Genomic DNA, 19,819 nt, shown 5'->3' with positions numbered 1-19,819 from the left:
TTCCCCAGGCGCGTGTCCTGGAACCGGGTGTTAAATATTCAGATCCGTGCGCCCCGCGCTGAAGGGTGGAAAGGCACGGCCCGCAGGTTCTGGGGCTTGGAGATTGGTTGCAAATGAAAGACTGAAAGCTGAAGTGAATCTGCCTGTTATTTTTATTCTCATCAACAGCTGACCCCAGATAAAGTTTGTGGGGGTGGGGGGCGTTACTGCAGGGCAGTGCACTGTTAACATTTCGTTTATTGAGTTAAAATCTCTTGTAAATGTTATAAATGAGGATTTTGCCAATAAGCAGAAAGTCAAATTTCATTTTGGCAAATGATTTAATTAATGCGGTGAAAAGTGCTTTTTGTTTAAATTCTTTGATTCTGATCGTTTTTTAAAGTGCATTGCTTTTGGGATAACATCAGAAATTATCTGTAAAAAGAATTAGTATCACGAATGCCTCCCTCTTGAGAATATAAAATGTTTTACAGTCCAGCAGTGTTGGTACTGCAGCTACAGTTGCATTTGAAGGTTAATAAATGGTATTTTCAAATATTCAGGTCTTGGTTTGCAGCTCCTCTCTGCCCTCAGGGCTTTGGTCTCTGTCTTCAGTGTTCTCCTGGCAACTCAAAACTCAGCGATTTTAGAACAATTCATTAGGGACTTGAAAATCACAGTCTAGTCTATTTGAATTCAAGAAGTGGATCCCTTTCCGCTAGACTCACCCATCATTTTCAAGTGGTAAAAAATCAATCTCAGTAGACACTGCAGAGAAACAGGAAAAGAAACACATGTATCCACATTGTATACTTGGTTTTTTTGTTTTGTTTTTGAGACGGAGTCTCGCTCTGTCACCCAGGCTGGAGTGCAGTGGCGCTATCTCGGCTCACTGCAACCTCTGCCTCCCAGGTTCAAGCGATTCTCCTGCCTCAGCCTCCCGAGCAGTTGGGACTACAGGCACGCGCCACCATTCCCAGCTAGTTTTTGTATTAGTAGAGATGGGGTTTCACCATGTTGGCCAGGCTGGTCTCGAATTCCTGACCTCGTGATCTGCCCGTCTCGGCCTCCCAAAATGCTGGGACTACAGGGGTGAGCCACCGCGCCCAGCCTCCAATCACTATCCTTTTAAATTTTTTCCATCCCTCACTCACACCTTAGATGATACCTTAACTTTCTGGTCCATTTGAGTTAACCAAAAATCAGACCGTGTTAAAGTGTCGATCTCATGTCCCAAGTGGGACCTTAAATCCCTTAGTGTGAGTGGGAAGGTGCAAAGCTTGGTTCTGGCATGCAGACACTTCTCAACGTCCCTCTGCAAGGCCTGGCTTCTGTGTTGAGATGAAGAGGAGAGAAAATGAGACAAGTATCTCTTAACTGGCCACTGCTGAATTTTCTTAGTTGATTCCTACTTCTCTGGTAACTGTCTCGTTTAAAATTCCTTTCGTGGGGTACAGATGGGGAGGTCGGGTGGGGCCTTCTCCCTGCCGCATAGTTCCATAGGAGATCTGTCCCCAGCTTGATCTTTTCCATCACCCGCCCCTCCCACCCGTCGCCGTCAGCACCCAGCAGTATACTCAGTCTTTCAGGCAAGATCACTCAGGACCATTTATCTTCCGCACAGGAAGAATTTGACCCAGGAGAAATACACATCTTTGCCACACATAAGGGCTGGACTGAAGACCACCCCAAGGCTACTCCTCTTCTCCCGTGCTATATCCCTCTTCAATTTTCTTGTTCCCCCTTGCAATACAGACAGGGATAAATCAGCAAGAGTGCTGGAGGAACAGATCTGCAGGCAACAAATAGAATACCAGACTCCCCTTCCAGCAGGCCCTCTGATACCTAGGAGAGATTGTCCTATGTCCTTCCCAGCTACATCACTTCCCACCAGAAACACCGTCCTCCGCAATACCGACTGCCTCCTTTCATTCCTTCCCCTGCCTTCCTGTATAGATTGAGGAGAGGACTGGGGAAGTATTTGGTGGAAGTGGGGCCAGATCTGCAGCTTTTTATTAAGCCCTGGGGGAAGTGGCCCCAATTATAGGCATCTTTCATTACAAGATGGAGTACCATGCCTGTAGTTTTCCATTGTGAACCTAATGCCAATTCTAGGACAATAGTAGAGGTCCCACTAAACATCCTTAAGTGGGTGCTATGATTCTCTGCCCAGACTCTTCCTGCAGGACTGGAGGACATGTTCCCTGAGCTGCTAGGAGTATTGGTCTCCACAGTTTTCAGCTACGTCACTCTTCATAGCTTGCCTTTAATGAAGAAAACTGCCTTGCCCAAGGTCATTCCCCCTTCTAGGGGGCAGCCCACACACGACGATTAATCCAGTTAGGATATACAGGCCTCTCCCTGTTCCAGTTTAGGACAGCTCTGAAGGACCATTCCATATTCAGAACTCCCAGTATTAGTTAAATACTGATGTGTAGCAAATTACCCCAATCTGTAGTAGTTTTAAATAACAAACGTCTCATTATGTCTGCGAGTTGGGAACTTCAGGAGCAGCTTCCCTGGGTGTTCCTGGCTCAAGGTGTCAGATTCTTGCAGTCGTCTGAAGGCCTGTTGTGGGCTGGAAGATCCACTTCCAAGATGGCTCCCTCACATGGCTGAGGTTGGGAGCACTCACTTCCACTCCACAGGCTGCTTGAGAAGCCTCACAGTATGGCAGCTAGCTTCTCCCAGACCAGTCAATCAAGAGAGAGTGCAATTAGGGAGCTGCAATGCCCTGTGTGGCCAAGTATCTGAAGCACATCTACTTTTCTTCTCTTCATTAGAAGACAGTCACTAAATCCCACTAATTCCACTTGGGAAGGGAAATTTAGCTCTGCCTTTGGAAGGAAGGGTCAAAGAATTTGAGGACATATTTTAAACCACTACGCTCTGCATTGAATCCTGCTTCCTACACCAAACCCTGTGCGCCTGTCAATCCTGAGAGCACCTCCCCAATAAACTTCCTGCACGTTAAATCTCCATCTCGTATTCTGCTTTCTGGCAACCTAACCTCAACAATCCAGTTAAGCTAGTTTCATAATAACCCTCATAATAACCCTCAAGACAATCTTATGATACAAGAAAAATTACTATTTCCTCACCTTACAAAAGGGAAGACAGGCACAGAAAAATTAATATACTTGCCCGAGGTCATATAGCAACTAAGTGGCAGCCACCAATTCTGACTCCAGAGTTCATATAGGCAATTGCTGATCAATGCGCTACATACATGCACACGACAAACGCCTGGGTGCATAACAATGAGGCGCTCATGATCTTAATCAAAAGACTGGACAAAAGACTGCCAATCAAATGGGAAAATCCAGCAGAAGTGCAATGTCATAGTCAAAGGCAATCTTAAAGAAAGGAATGGGGGTCATTGTATCAACTGATGGTGAAGATAGAGTATTAACACTATCGCAGAATAGTATAATGCTTTAGTTTGCTAGGGCTGCCACAACAAAGTACCACAAACTGGGTGGCTTCAAACAACAGAAATTTATTCTTTCACACTTCTGGAGGCTGCAAGCTCAAAATCAAGATGTCAGCAGGGTTGTTCTTCTGAGGACGGTGAGGAAAGATCTGTTCCAGTCCTCTCTCCTTGGCTTTTAGGTGGCCCTTTATGTCTCCTTACTCTATCTTTTAAAAATATGTCTTCAAGGCTGGGCACAGTGGCTCACACCTGTAATCCCAGCACTTTGGGAGGTCAAGGCAGGAGGATCCCTTGAGCCCAGAAGTTTGAGACTAGCCTGGGCAACATGGCGAAACCCCCCATCTGTACAAAAATATAAAAATTAGCTGGACGTGGTGACGCATGCCTGTAGTCCCAGCTACTTGGGAAGCTGAGGTGGGAGGATTGCTTGAGCCTGGGAGGCAGAGGTTGCAGTGAGCCAAGATCATGTCACTGCACTCTGGCCTGGGTGACAGAGCGAGACCCTGTCTCAAAAAATGAAATAAAATAAAATGTGTCTTCATGTTCACGTGATGTTCTTTCTGTATGAGTGTCTGACTCCAAACTTGCCCTTTTTCTGAATACACCAGTCATCTTGTATTAAGGTCCACTAATGACCCCCTTTTAACTTGATTACCTCTGTAAAGACCCTACTTCCAAATACCGTCACATTCTGAAGTACCAAGGGCTAGGACCTTAATTTAGCAGGGAAACAATTCAACCCAGAACACATCGCAACAAAATGTGTACAACAAAAGCTTGAGACATACAGTGATAAATGGACACAGACAGCGAGTAGGAGATTTAAACACAACATGGTCTATCAGAGACTGAGTGGAGACAAGATAAGGACGAGAATTTTTTTTTTTTTTTTTGAGACAGAGTCTCGCTCTGTCACCCAGGCTGGAGTGCAGCAGCGCAATCTTGGCTCACTTTAACCTCCGCCTCCCAGGTTCAAGTGATTCTCCAGCCTCAGCCTCCCAAATAGCTGAGACTACAGGCGCCCACCACCACACCAGGCTAATTTTTGTATTTTTAGCAGAGACCAGGTTTCACCATATTGGCCAGGCTGGTCTTGAACTCTTGACCTAGGACAAGGATTTTTAACAAAATAAGTAGTACAATTTTTTACGTAAGACAGAATCACGCAGAATTCACGTTTCAAGTGCTTGTGGTGCATTTGTAAGCACTATTGTTTATAAAATATACCGCATCCCCATAGATAGGATTAGCACCCTGTAAAAGGAATGGAGGGGAGCTAGCTAGTCCTTTTGCCCTTCTGTCTCTTCTGCCAAGAGAGGACATGGCATTTGTCCCTTCTGGAGGACTTAGCATTCAAGGCGCCATCTTGGAAGCAGAGTGGAAACAGACACAGAACATGCTGGTGCCTTGTTCTTAAACTTCCCAGGCTTCGGAACTGTGAGAAATGAACTTCTGTTGTTTAGAAATTACCCACTCTGTGGTATTTTGTTATAACAGCATGAATGGACTGAGACGATTGCATGTATGGCTACTAAGAACATCTCAATGTTGATTATGTACAAGTTTGATCAAGGATGTCCCAGATACCTTAACTACCACAACTTACACCACTTGGCAGTTAAGACACACTTTCTCAAATAACAAAATGTGAAGCATTCTTTGTAAACAAACAAAAATACAATATTTGTTTTTTATAAACAAATAATATATATGAAATTTATATATAAATAAACATAAAAATAAAATTTTAAAATAAAATAAAATTTAAATTAAAGATAATTTAGCCAGGTGTGGTGGCTCACACCTGTAATCCTAGCACCTTGGGAGGCCAAGGAGTGTGGATCATCTGAGGTCAGGAGTTCGACATTAGCCTAGCCAAAATGGTGAAACCTCATTGCTCCTAAAAATACAAAAATTAGCCAGGCATGGTGGCACAGGCCTGTAATCCCAGGCCCCCAGGAGGCTGAGGCTAGAGAATCACTTGAATCTGGGAGGCAGAGGTTGTAGTGAGCCGAGATCACGTCACTGCACTCCAGCCTGGGCAACAGAGTGAGATTCCATCTCAAAAAAAAAAATTAATTAATTAAAATAAAATAAATAAAATAATAAAATAAAATAGAATTGTAAAATATAAACATACATAAAAATTTATATAAAAATTTTTATGAATTTTGTTTTATAAAAATAAAATTTATATGTAAATTTTATATTTTATATAATTTTTATTAAAATATTATTAAAATATAATATTTGTTTCTTATTTGTCAAGAAACAAACAAAAATATGATACCAGACTAAAAATAACAAAGTATGAATGCTTCACACCAAAACCTATGGGATACAGGTAAAAAAAGAATCCTCTGAAAAATTATTGGAAAAAGTTTAGAAATTTGGCCAGAATGAAATGATATGCTATCTGGGATTTGCTTCTAAATAACTCTAGGAGGAGGAAGAGGGAGGAAGAGGAGGAGGGGGAGAGGAGAAAGAGGAGGATGAGGAGGGGTGGAGAAGGAGGAGGCAGGGAGGGGAGAAAGTAGGATGGGGAGGGGTGGAGGAGGAGGGGAGGAAATGGAGGAAGAGGGAAGGGGTACGGGAGGAGGAGGAGGAAAGGTTTTATTCACTCATTCACTCTGCCTTTCTATACACTTGAGTTCCATAACAAAAGAAGAGAAGATAAATTTACACAGTAGGATAATATTTTTGAAATATTAAGCTGAAGTATTTTTAAAATTCCTTGTCATTCCCAGCAGGTGCCCCTCAACTCTCTCTCCATCAAGTTTATACCCTGAAGCAAAAAATGTGTGTTGAAGAGCACTTTGCCAAAGATCTGAAACATGGTTTGGTCTAGAGGAAGGGGAATAGAATGAGAAAAGCAGAAGTAGCTCCTGGGGTGGGATCCAGCTGTATGTCATGCTTGGAGTCAATGTCCCAGTTGGGGTTAGAGATGCGCAGGGCAACAGGAAACATGATAGGAAACTCGGAGCTCAAGAGAGAGAAGAATCAAATGATTAAAATAACCCAAAAGTTAGAGGTATGGGCTGAGTCAGCCAGGGGGGAGTCCCGGCTCTTTCTAGCGGTCCCTCTAGTGTGCTATTGCCTGTGCAGAGATGGGATTTCGAGACACTCCAGCTGGGACACTGGCAGATACGCAAGGGACATGGCATTTTTGAACCACATGCCTGTCTCCATCCCAAGTAGAATGCTTTTGGGGAAAGGTAAGAAGGAGGCTGAGGATGTGAAAAGAGAATTCTAAAACACTGGCTATCAGCTGGGTTCCAACTGAATAGTGAGACTGATTTTCTTCTCCCCTGTCCTCAGCAGAAATGGTTACTGGGGAGCTAAACTGGGTTAATTTATAGAGAAATGAAGACTGGTACTTTTTTGGTCATCTATATGTGTGCCTGTAAATTTTGAAACAGCTACGTATACAAAAATCAATAGGCATTTCGATTAAACAGCAACAACCAGTTAGAAAATAAAATGAAGATACAGACTGTATTCTCAATAGTAATCAAAATATAAAATATTTGGAGTAATTTGAATGTGATCTATGTTTCAGTTACATGAGAAAAGCTATAAGGCTGAATTAAGAAATGTGAAATATGGCAAAATAGAGATTTACAGTATTTCTGAATAGAAAATCTATTTTAAAATGTCCAGTTGTATACAATTAATTTTTAGAGCTAATTACTCTCAATATCCTAATAAAATTTTTCATGACGAAATTTAATGAAATTCTGTTAAAATTCTTCCGAAAAAATGAAGTATTTTGAAATGACATCTCTTTAAAGAGCTAATTGTAGGAGAAAGGTTTTTACTAGGCACAAAATATAGTAAAACTGTAAGAATTAAAAGAGCATCATCCTGACATAAGAGCAATTGGATAGGACAGATCTTTCAGAACAGATCCCAACATATTATGTATAGGATTATTTATTTATTTATTTATTTATTTATTTATTTTTGAGATGGAGTCTCACACTGTCGCCCAGGCTGGAGTGCAGTGGCACGATCTCAGCTCACTGCAACCTCGGCCTCCCAGATTCAAGCTATTCTCCTGCCTCAGCCTCCCGAGTAGCTGGGACTACAGGCGCAGCCACCATGCCCAGCTAATTTTTTGTATTTTTAGTACAGACGGGGTTTCACCGTGTTAGCCAGGATGGTCTCTATCTCCTGACCTTGTGATGATCTGTCCGCCTCGTCCTCCCAAAGTGCTGGGATTACAGGCGTGAGCCACCGCGCCCGGCCTATTTATTTTTTTTTGTATATATTCAAGTTGTATATGAAATTTCAATATATGATAAAAGAGGCATTGCAAATCTATAAACAACAGAGGATTACTCAGTAAATGATGTTACACTAAATGCTATTTAGAAGAAAAATTCATTTAGATTTTACCATAACAGCATATATCAAAAAACAAAAAAAAAAAAAAAAGGAAGAGAGGGAAGAAAAGACCTAGTTGGATTAAAGAATTCAGGAAATGGCCGGGTGCAGTGGCTCACGCCTGTAATCCCAGCACTTTGGGAGGCCAAGGTGGGTGGATCACGAGGTCAGGAGATCGACACCACGGTGAAACCCCGTCTCTACTAAAAAAAAAAAATACAAAAAAAATTAGCTGGGCGCGGTGGCGGGCGCCTGTAGTCCCAGCTGCTCGGGAGGCTGAGGCAGGAGAATGGCGTGAACCCGGGAGGCGGAGCTTGCAGTGAGCCAAGATCGCGCCACTGCACTCCAGCCTGGGCGACAGCGAAACTCCGTCTCAAAAAAAAAAAAAAAAAGAGTTCAGGAAATAATAAAACAAATTAAGGCACAGACTTAATGAAAAGTGTGGAAAACTTACATAAGAAAAACTACTAAAGTCTTGCATGAGACACCACAGTAGATTTGAGCAGAAGGCTAACATACCATACTCTTGGATAGGAATGTGTAACGTCATAAAAAGGTTAAGTCTCCTCTGCTTAATTTATATATTTAAATTAACACTAACAAAAATATTAATTGATTTATGGAGCCAGGCAGGTTGATTATAAAATTTATTTGGAATAATAAATAAGGAAGAATAGCCAGAACAAATCTCAGAAGAGATGAACAGGTGGGGGGCAGGGGGAGGAGGAGGAGCCTAGGACGTGTCATACAGTGGCACCTGGGACTCATTTTAGCCAGTGGAAGGCAGTGAGAGTTCTGCACCTAAATGTTTTTTTTTTTAAACAGAGTTTTGCTCTTGTTGCCCAGGCTGGAGTGCAATGGCGTGATCTCAGCTCACCGCAACCTCCACCTCCCGGTTTCAAGCGATTCTCCTGCCTCAGCCTCCCGAGTGGCTAGGATTACAGGCATGCGCCACCATGCTCTGCTAATTTTGTATTTTAGTAGAGATGAGGTTTCTCCATGTTGGTCGGGCTGGTCTCAAACTCCCAATCTCAGGTTATCCCCCTGCCTCAGCCTCCCAAAGTGCTGGGATTACAGGCATGAGCCAACGCGGCCAGCCTCTGCACCTAAATCTTAAAAAGGCCTGGCAACAGGCCTGGCACAGTGGCTTGTGCCTGTAGTCCCAAAATTATGAGCCAAGGTGGGAGGATCGCTTGAGGTCGGGATTTTAAGACCAGCATGGGCAACCCAGTGAGACAAAAAAAAATTTTTTTTTAATTAGCTGGTCACAGTGGCATGCGCCTGTAATCCCAGCTACTCAGGAGGCTGAGGTGGGAGGATTGCTTGAGCCCAGGAGTTTGAGGCTGCAGTGACCTATGATTACACCACTACATTCCAGCCTGGATGACAGAGCAAGACGCCATTTTGAAAAAAAAAAAAAAGGCCTGGCCTGACAACTTCCGCTTTTACATGCTGGGAGGGCTGAGTATGATGTAAGAAGCCCAGTGACCCTGATGGACAGACTGTTGAAGGACCACAAAGAGGAGAGGCCTGAACAATATGGAGAAAGAAGGGATGGGAGAGAGAGAGAGAAAACCCCAGCTCCCCCAGCGCAGCCACCAAGAATGGCCCTCCTGCCATGTCCACAAGGACCCAACATACACATGAAGCCATCTTGGGATTTCCACTCCACTGCCATAAAACTGCAGTCACGTGAACGACACAAAGTGAGACCGGCAAAAGGACCACTCAGCTGAGCCACAGTCCAACGTAGAATTGTGAAAAATAATACAGTGGCCATTGTTCTAAGCCACTGAGTTTTGAGGTGGTTTGTGATGTGGCAGTAGGTGACCAGATCAAATGATTACCGAAGGGGAAAAGACAGAATAGGGCAGGGAGGCAGGAAGAGAAGCAAGACATCTCTGCATGTTATGTCATAGAATTTTGACTCTGTATCCACGTAAATGTTTTAGCTAATTTAAAAAATTTTTAATTTAAAAAATTAAACCACACAGAAAAGAGAAATACAATGGAATTGTTAAAACTTCAGTGGGGTAAAGGTAGGTAGACTTTCTACATGACTGATAGAAACATCACAAAGGAGGCCAGGCGCAGTGGCTCACGCCTGTAATTCCAGCACTTTGGGAGGCTGAGGCGGGCGGATCACAAGGTCAGGAGTTTGAGACCAGCCTGGCCAAGATGGTGAAACCCCGTCTCTACTGAAAATACAAAAATTAGTTGGGCGTGGTGGCACGCACCTGTAATCCCAGCTACTTCGGAGGTTGAGGCAGGAGAATTGCTTGAACCCGGGAGGTGGAGGTTGCAGTGAGCCGAGATAGTGCCAGTGCACTCCAGCCCGGGTGACAGTGCGAGACTCCATCTCAAAACCAAAACGAAAACAAAAACAAAAAACAAACAAACAAAAAAGAAACATCACAATGGAAAAACATAGCCACAGCTGGATGCAGTGGCTCATGCCTGTAATCCCAGCACTTTGGGATGCTGAGGTGGGAGGATCACTTGAGCCAAGGAGTTGGGCAACATAGTGAGACCCCTATGTAAAAAATACAAAAATTAGCCAGGCATGGTGGCATGTGCTTGTAGTCCCAGCTATGCAGAAGGCTGAGGCCAGAGGATCACTTGAGCTCGGGGAGGTCGAGGCTGCAGTGAGTTGTGATCGCATCACTGCATTCCAGCCTGGGCCACAAAGCAAGATCATGTCTGAAAAAAAAAAAAAAAGAAAAGAAAAAAAGTCAATTTATTACATACAAAATTTTCCTATACATCAGTAGGGAAACCCATAATAAGAAGGAAAGAACTGCTGGGCACGGTGGCTCACACCTATAATCCCAGCACTTTGGGAGGCCAAGGCAGGTGGATCACCTGAGGTTGGGAGTTTGAGACCAGCCTGACCAACATGGAGAAACCCTGTCTCTACTAAAAATACAAAATTAGCCGGGTGTGGTGGCGCATGCCTGTAATCCCAGCTACTCGGGAGGCTGACAGGGGAGAATCACTTGAACCTGGGAGGTGGAGGTTGCGGTGAGTCGAGATTGTGCCATTGCATTCCAGCCTGGGCAACAAGAGCGAAACGCTGTCCCCCCCGCCAAAAAAAAAAAAAAAAAAAAAAAGGAAAGAACATTTTGGGAAATATATACAACAAATATGACAAGAAAAGTTCACATTTTGACCATAGAGGACGTGTTAGTTTTCTATAGCCGTGTAATAAATAACTATAAATGTAGAGAGGTGAAACAACACCCACTGATTAGCTCACAGCTCTGTGGGTTCAACTGGATTCTCTGCTTAGGGTCAAACAGGGTTGAAATCAAGGTGTCTGCCAGGCTGGGCTATTACCTGGAGGCTCTGGAAAGCACCTACTTGAAAGCTCATTGAGGTGACTGGCAGAATTCAGTTCCTTGTGGTTGTAGGACTCCAGTCACGTGCCCTCGCTGACTGTCAGCAGGGACCACTCTCGGCTTTTAAAGACCTCTCTCTGATCAGTGGGCAGAGCCCCTCCATCATCAAAGCCAGCCATGATGCGTCAAATCCTTCTTGTGCTTTGAATCTCTTTGACTTCCCTTTCTGCCTTCCTTTCTGCTGCCAGACAGAGAACATTTTCTGCTTTTAAAAGGCTAATGATATTAGATTAGGCCCACATAGAAAATCTCCCTATTTTAAGATTAACCATGCCAGGTAACATAATCTTGGGAGTGCTATTTCATCATATCCACAGCTTCCGCCCTCACTCAGAGGGAGGGGATTATAGAAAGAAGAAGGTCATTGGGGGTCATTCTTAGAATTTTGACTACCAGAGGGGATAACATTCACATCTATAATAAGAACTCTAAGACACAGGACATGAATAACAGTTTGCAAAAGAGGAAATCAAGTAGTTAGCAGACATATGGGAAAATGTTTCACTTCAATTGAAATAAAAGAAATTCTAGTAGAAATCTTCTACTTCACAGATTAAATTAGCAAAAAATACTAAATATTGGCAGCTATGTGGTGAAACAGGCATTTCATTCATTGATGATAGCAATGTGAATGGTACAACACATGTAGAAATAAACTTGGAAATATATACCAATGCCTTTAAAATGTTTATATTCTTTGGCCCAGTAATTTGACTGCTGGGAATCTATGTAAAGATTAATTCTAAATTTGGAAAAAAAATTTCCCAGCGATCAAGTAATCCTAAATTTGAGAAAAAAACATTTTTTAAACACTGATATGGTTTGGCTCTGTGTCCCCACCCAAATCTCACCTTGACATCTAATAATCCCCATGTGTCATGGGAGGGACCCGGTGGGAGGTAACTGAATCATGAGGGCAGGTTTTTCCCGTGCTGTTCTCCTGATAGTGAATACGTCTCACAAAATCTGATGGCTTTATGAAGGGGAGTTCCCGGCCGGGCGCGGTGGCTCACGCTTGTAATCCCAGTACTTTGGGAGGCCGAGGCGGGCGGATCACGAGGTCAGGAGATCAAGACCACAGTGAAACCCTGTCTCTACCAAAAATACAAAAAATTAAGTGGGCGTGGTGGCAGGCACCTGTAGTCCCAGCTACTCGGAGAGGCTGAGGCAGGAGAATGGCGTGAACCTGGGAGGCGGAGCTTGCAGTGAGCCGAGACTGCGCCACTGCACTCCAGCCTGGGTGACAGAGCAAGACTCCGTCTCAAAAAAAAATTTAAAAAAAGGGGAGTTCCCCTACGCAAGATCTCTTGCCTGCCACCATGTAAGACATGACTTTGTTCTTCATTTGTCTTCTGCCATGATTGTGAGGCCTCCCAAGCCATGCAGAACCGTGAGTCCACTAAACCTCTTTCCTTTATAAATTACCCAGTCTCGGGTACATCTTTATTATCAGCATGAGGACAGACTAATAAAAACACCATGGTATTCATGGCAAATTATTAATAATGAAAAAGTGGAAACAATCTAATTGGCAAAATGGACATGGTCGGATACATTACACCTTCAAATCAACGAGATATTAGGCAGTCACTGAAAACATGGTTATGCTGAAAGAAAATACAAGAAGGTCTGATAAATGGAGAAACATTCCATGTTTATGGAGTACAAGACTCAAGATGCCATCTCTCCCTCAATGCAATTGCATTCTATAATCCTAGTTTTTGGTTTAAAAATTTAAACACTTGCATGATAATGCAAAGATCGTATAACAGCCAACACATTTTCAAAAAGTAGAGCACAGTGGGAGGATTTACACTGCCTGACTTTAAGACCTAGCATAAAACAACAAGGATCAATGCTTAAAGATAGATAAGCAGATCAATGGAACAGATTAGGGAGTCCAGAAATAAAACCATACACATATGGTCAACAAAAATCATATATGACTTTCAACAAAGGTGCCAAGGCAATTCCACAGGGACAGGAAAGCCTTTTCAACAACTTGTGCCGGAACAACTGGATATCCGTACGGGAAAAAATAAACCTTGCCTGTTACTTGACACTATATGCAAACATTAGCTTGAAATGGATCATGGACCTAAAAGCTAATACTATAAAGTTTCTTTTTTTTTCTTTTTCTTTTCTTTTTTTTTTTTTTTTGAGATGAAGTCTCACTCTGTCATCCAGGCTGGAGTGCAGTGGAGCCATCTCGGCTCACTGCAACATCCGCCTCCCAGGTTCAAGCAATTCTCCTGCCTCAGCCTCCCAAGTAGCTGGAACTACAGGTGCCTGCCACCACGCCCAGCTAATTTTTGTATTTTTAGTAGAGATGGGATTTCACCATCTTGGTCAGGCTGGTTTTGAACTCCCGAAGTGCTGGGATTACAGGCATGAGCCACCACGCCTGGCCCTTTTGTTCGGTTTTTGCTCTTCTCACAGATATGCATTATTTCAAAAATATTTGCCAGTAAATGAAAGTATTTACTATTCAAGTTAAAAATATTTCCTATTAAATTATAAAAGAGTGAAAGGAAATTGACAAGAGCAGCATTAGCATTATTTCAACTGCAAGAGCCAGAAACCAATTTATTTTTTATTTTATTTTGTTATTACTATTATTTTTGAGACACGGTCTCACTCTGTCACCCAGGCTGGAGTGCATTGGCACGAACAAGGCTCAATGCAGCCTCAGCCTCCTGGGCTCAAGTGATCCTCCTGCTTCAGCATCCCAAGCAGGTGGGACTATAGGAGTACACTATCATGGTTGTCCAATTTTTTGATTATTTGTAGAAACAGGGTCTGCTACATTGCTCAGGCTAGTCTTTTTTTTTTTTTTTTTTTTTTTTTGAGACGGAGTCTTGTTCTGTCGCCCGGGCTGTAGTGCAGTGGCACGATCTCAGCTCACTGCAAGCTCCACCTCCCGGGTTCACGCCATTCTCCTGCCTCAGCCTCCTGAGTAGCTGGGACTACAGGCGCCTGCTACCACGCCCAGCTAATTTTTTGTATTTTTAGTAGAGATGGGGTTTCACCATGTTAGCCAGGATGGTCTTGATCTCCTGACCTCATGATCTGCCTGCCTCGGCCTCCCAAAGTGCTGGGATTACCGGCGTGAGCCACAGCGCCCAGGATGCCCAGGCTACCCAGGCTAGTCTTTAACTTCTGGGCTCAACAATTTTCCCACTTTAGCCTCCCAAAGTGCTGGGATTACAAGCATGAGCCACCATGCCCAGTCCAGAAACCAATGTAAATAACCTTAAACCAAACACAGATGAATTGGCTTTCCTAACTCAACCCGGGATGGAGTTTTCAGTTGAGTTATATATACAAGGTCAATTTACCAGTTTCTGAATAGTCTTCTTACCATTTATAGGGGAGACATCTAAGTTATGTCAATAGGCAAATCAATGAATACTACATCACAAACAGTTTCAATATGTAAGAGGCAATAAGAGAAGGAAAGCTTGCGGAAACCACACATTTTATCTATTACCTTCATTTCATTCTCACAGCCTAGCAATAATTCAAAGCTAACGTGTGGCAACACGTGTCCACTTTCCTGGTTTGTGCGTTTGCTTCCTCCTTGCCTGCCCCAGTGCGGGGTGTCGTTTGCGATGGGGGTCCTGCCCTGTGCTGACTGTAAACCTCTGGAAGCACATCAACAATGCGCCAGCACGTCCTGAGAGTTTGTGGACTGAAGTTATTCCAAATTCTAAAATGTAAATCTACTAAAAGAAAGCATAAGAACTGTAGCCTGAACTTGCCAGAAACAAGTCCCCCAAATGTGTGTAACGGCAGGGGCCTCTTTCATCCCCCCTACAGACGCGGACTGGTTAGGAACCGGCGGCACAGCAGGAGGTGAGCAGCTGAGCAGCAGGTGGGCCAGCGAAGCTTCATCTATACTTACAGCCACTCCCTATCGCTGGCGTTACTGCCTGAGTTCTGCCTCCTGTCAGATCAGCGGCGGCCGTAGAGTCTCATAGTGTGTCCGGAATTGGTGGGTTCTTGGTTTCACTGACTTCAAGAATGAAGCCGCGGACCCTCGTGGTGAGTGTTACAGCTCTTAAGGTGGCGCATCTGGAGTTTGTTCCTTCTGATGTTCGGATGTGTTTGGAGTTTCTTCCTTCTGGTGGGTTCGTGGTCTCACTAGCTCAGGAGTGAAGCTGCAGACCTTCGTGCTGAGTGTTACAGCTCTTAAGGCGGTGCTTCTGGAGTTGTTCGTTCCTCGCGGTGGGCTCGTGGTCTCGCTGGCTTCAGGAGTGAAGCTGCAGACCTTCGTGGTGAGTGTTACAGCTCATAAAAGCAGTGTGGACCCAAAGAGTGAGCAGTAGCAAGAGTTATTACAAAGAGCGAAAGAACGAAGCTTCCACAGTGTGGAAGGGGACCCGAGCGGGTTGCTACTGCTGGCTCGGGCAGCCTGCTTTTATTCTCTTATTTGGCCCCACCCATGTCCTGCTAATTGGTAGAGCTGAGTGGTCTGTTTTGACAGGGCACTGATTGGTGCCTTTACAATCCCTGAGCTAGACACAAATGTTCTCCACGTCCCCACCAGCTTAGCTAGATACAGTGTCCACACAAAGGTTCTCCAAGGCCCCACCAGAGTAGCTAGATACAGAGTGTCGATTGGTGCATTCACAGACCCTGAGCTAGACACAGGGTGCTGATTGGTGTATTTATAATCTCTGAGCTAGACATAAAGGTTCTCCACTTCTCCACCAGACTCAGGAGCCCAGCTGGCTTCACCCAGTGGATGCCGTACCCGGGCTGCAGGTGGAGCTGCCTGCCAGTCCTGCGCCATTCGCTTGCACTCCTCAGCCTTTGGGTGGTCGATGGGACTGGGCGCCGTGGAGCAGGGGGTGGCGCTCCACGGGGAGCACGGGGAGGCTCGGGCCACACAGGAGCCCATGGAGGAGGTGGGAGGCTCAGGCATGGTGGACTGCAGGTCCCGAGCCCTGCCCCGCGGGAAGGCAGCCAAGGAAATCGAGCGCAGCGCCAGTGGGCTGGCACTGCTGGGGGACCCAGTACACCCTCCGCAGCCGCTGGCCCGGGTGCTAAGCCCCTCATTGCTCGGGGCCAGCAGGGCTGGCCGGCTGCTCCGAGTGCGGGACCTGCCAAGCCCACGCCCACCCGGAACTCCAGCTGGCCCGCAAGTGCTGCGCGCAGCCCCGGTTCCCACTCGCACCTCTCCCTCCACACCTCCCTGCAAGCTGAAGGAGCCAGCTCTGGCCTTGGCCAGCCCAGAAAGGGGCTCCCACAGTGCAGCAGTGGGCTGAAGGGCTCCTCAAGTGCCGCCAAAGTGGGAGCCCAGGCAGAGGAGGCACCGAGAGCAAGGGAGTGCTGTGAGGACTGCCAGCATGCTGTCACCTCTCAATAGGAGCATGAACCCTATTGTGAATTGCACGTGTGAGGGATCTAGGTTGCATGCTCCTTATAAGAATCTAATGCCTGATGATCTGTCTCTGTCTCTCTCACCCCCAGATGGGACCATCTAGTTTCAGGAAAACAAGCTCAGGGCTCCCACTGATTCTACATTATAGTGAGTTGTATAATTATTTCATTACATATCATTACAATGTAATAATAATAGAAGTGAAGTACCCAATAAATGTAACGCACTTGAATCATTCCAAACCCATTCCCCTGCCCTGTCCATGGAAAAAAATGTCTTCCATGAAACCAGTCCCTTGTGCCAGAAAGGTTGGGGACCACTGTTATGGGGTAAAGCTAATAACTCTGCAAAGAATAGGGCAAGCCTTTGTAAAATACATCAACATTCGCTTGATTTCCTGCCACTGCAGGAATGCCTAAGAACGTTTCAGGGAGTGGAGCTAACCGTGGTTGAACCGTGACAGTGGCCAGGTCCCCACTCTGGCTCCCGTATCAGCTGCAGCAGCTGCAGTGCATAGCATGTGCGCTGGCCCTGCAGGAAGAAGACGCAGGCCCATCCAGGCAGCAGACACCATGCTGGAGCATGGTGGCCTCCCCAGCAACAGCTCTTGGTGGCTGCCAGGGATTCATCAGTTGTGGCTGCACCAAATCTCTTTCTTCCACCACTCCCAACTGCCCATTATCCTGGGCTTCTGTTTATTGGGATTTCCTGGAATTCCAGGAGTCTCATGTGGCAAGAAGATGTCAAGTGATGCCACAGGCCCTTAGGGAAGGTCCTCATCTTGGCTCCAGATCCAGCCAGGCTTACTCCCTGATCCTGACTGAGTGGGCCCAGGCGTGGGCCCTAGGGATGGGTCCTCCAGGTGAGGTATCCTTAGTTCATGTCAATTATGGTCCCATTGATTTATTTTCTTTCTTTCTTTTTTTTTTTTTTGAGATGGAGTCTCACTTTGTCACCCAGGCTGGAGTGAGGTGGCGCAATCTCAACTCACCAAAACCTCCGCCTCCTGGGTTCAAGCGACACCCCTCTGCCACCTGCCTCAGCCTCCCAAGTGGCTGGGATTACAGGCGCACGCCACCATGACTGGCTAATTTTTGTATTTTTAGTAGAGACGGAGTTTCACCATGTTGGCCAGGCTAGTCTCGAACTCCTGACCTCAGGTGATCTGCTCTCCTCTGCCTCCCAAACTGTTGGGATTACAGGCGTGAGCCACCATGCCCGGCCCCATTGGTTTATTTTCTACATTATCATGGAGCTCTTCTTGGTTACCTGAGGTGTTTCAATATTAACCCTAACTGAGGGCAAAATGTTTTATTAGATAGATTGATGGATAGGTAGATATGTGATACAGCAAACATAGCAAAACATTTATTCTAGAATCTGGGTGGTGCCTGTTCATTGTACATTTTTTCCAGCTCCTATCTACGTTTGAAACTTAAAATAAAAGTTGGGGCTGGAAATTGTGATAGAGGTGCTTATTATACAATTTACAGAGATTTAAAAAAGGTATTTTTCAAGCCGGGCATGGTGGCTCACGCCTATAATCCTAGCACTTAGAAAGGCTGAGGTGGGTGGATCATTTGAGGTCAGGAGTTTGAGACCAGCCTGGCCAACACGGTGAAACCCTTTCTCTACTAAAAATACAATAAATTAGCCGGATGTGGTGGCACACACCTGTAGTTCCAGCTACTTGGGAGGCTGAGGCAGGAAAATCGCTTGAACCCGGGAGGTGGAGGTTGCAGTGAGCCGAGACCATGCCACTGCACTCCAGCCTGGGCAGCAGAGCAAGACTTGGTCTAACAACAACAACAAAAAGATATGATACATTTCTTTGGTCAGTCATTGCACATCTATTTGCTGGGTGTCAATTATATATGGTACTGAATCCTGAAGACTCACCAGGGAATAAAACAGGTGCAATCTTCCCCTCATGTAGTTTACAGCCCAGAAGGGAAGAGAGATGACTGAACAAGTAATTCCAGTAGAGTGTGAAGAGTTACTGTAAGCATCAAAGTGTTGGGGGCAGTTAGTCTCTTACTAGCCCCTCCCAAGACCCTGTACCCCTCCTACCTGTGCACAGAGTCCCAGCCCTGGCCTTCCTCGGGTGTTGACAACACTGCTGCTTGCAGGACACCCCCCACCAGCCAGGCCTTCGCTGGCTCCAGAGTGCGGCAGGGGTGGGTGATTGCGGAGATACTTTCATTCCAACAATGGCCAAGTCTAGTTTTCTCCTTAGTTACTTTAGGGGGCTGTACTAGCGTCCTAGAACTGCTGTAACAAATTATCACAAAATTGGTGGCTTACAGCAATAGAAATTTATGCTGTTACAATCCTGGGAACCAGAAGAGTCCAATTTTAAGATGTTGGCAGGGCCGCTTACCCCTGGAGTGTCTGCAGGAGAATCTGTCCCACGCCTCTGTGCTGGCTTCTGCTGGCTGCCGGCAGCCCTTGGCGTCCTTTAGCTCGCTGACACATCACTACAATCTCCACTTTGGTTTTCACATCTGCTTCTCCTCTGTGTGTCTTCTCCCTTTTCCTCCTCTTCTTCTTCTTCTTTTTTTTTTTTTTTGAGACTGAGTCTCGTACTGTCACCCAGGCTGGAGTACAATGGCACCATCTCGGCTCACTGCAACCTCTGCCTCCTGGGTTCAAGCGATTCTTCTGTCTCAGCCTCCCGAGTAGCTGGGATTACAGGTGCCCACCAACACACCCGGCTAATTTTTTGTATTTTTGGTAGAGACTGGGTTTCACTATGTTGGCCAGGCTGGTCTCGAACTCCCGACCTCATGATCTGCCCACCTTGGCCTCCCAAAGTGCTGGATTTACAAGTGTGAGCCACCGCGCCTGGCTCCTTTTTTACATCTTATGAGAACACTTGCCATTGGATTTTGGATCCACCCAGATAATCGAGGATGATCTCATCTCAAAATCCTTAATTACACCTGCAGAGAACTTTTTTCAAATGAGGTCACATGCACAGGTTCTAAGATGACATATCTTTTGGGGAGGCCAACACTCAGCCTGCTATGAGTACACATATCTCATAACTAAGAGACTCATAGAGCACATGGTCTCGCTCCTCTTTTTAACATGTCGTGGGCTTATTTTGTCATCGGATATTTTCCTCTGTCTTGGGTCTGATTTCTTCACTCATTATTTAAACAATTTCTCTCTGTCTGAACCATGATGAATGAATTCTGAGTGGGTTATTGCCATTCTCCGAAGTTTTCCTCCTAT

Source organism: Hylobates moloch, unplaced genomic scaffold, assembly GCF_009828535.3.
Source record: "Hylobates moloch isolate HMO894 unplaced genomic scaffold, HMol_V3 SCAFFOLD_14, whole genome shotgun sequence".
Classification (NCBI taxonomy): domain Eukaryota; kingdom Metazoa; phylum Chordata; class Mammalia; order Primates; family Hylobatidae; genus Hylobates; species Hylobates moloch.
This window is presented reverse-complemented; position numbering follows the sequence as displayed.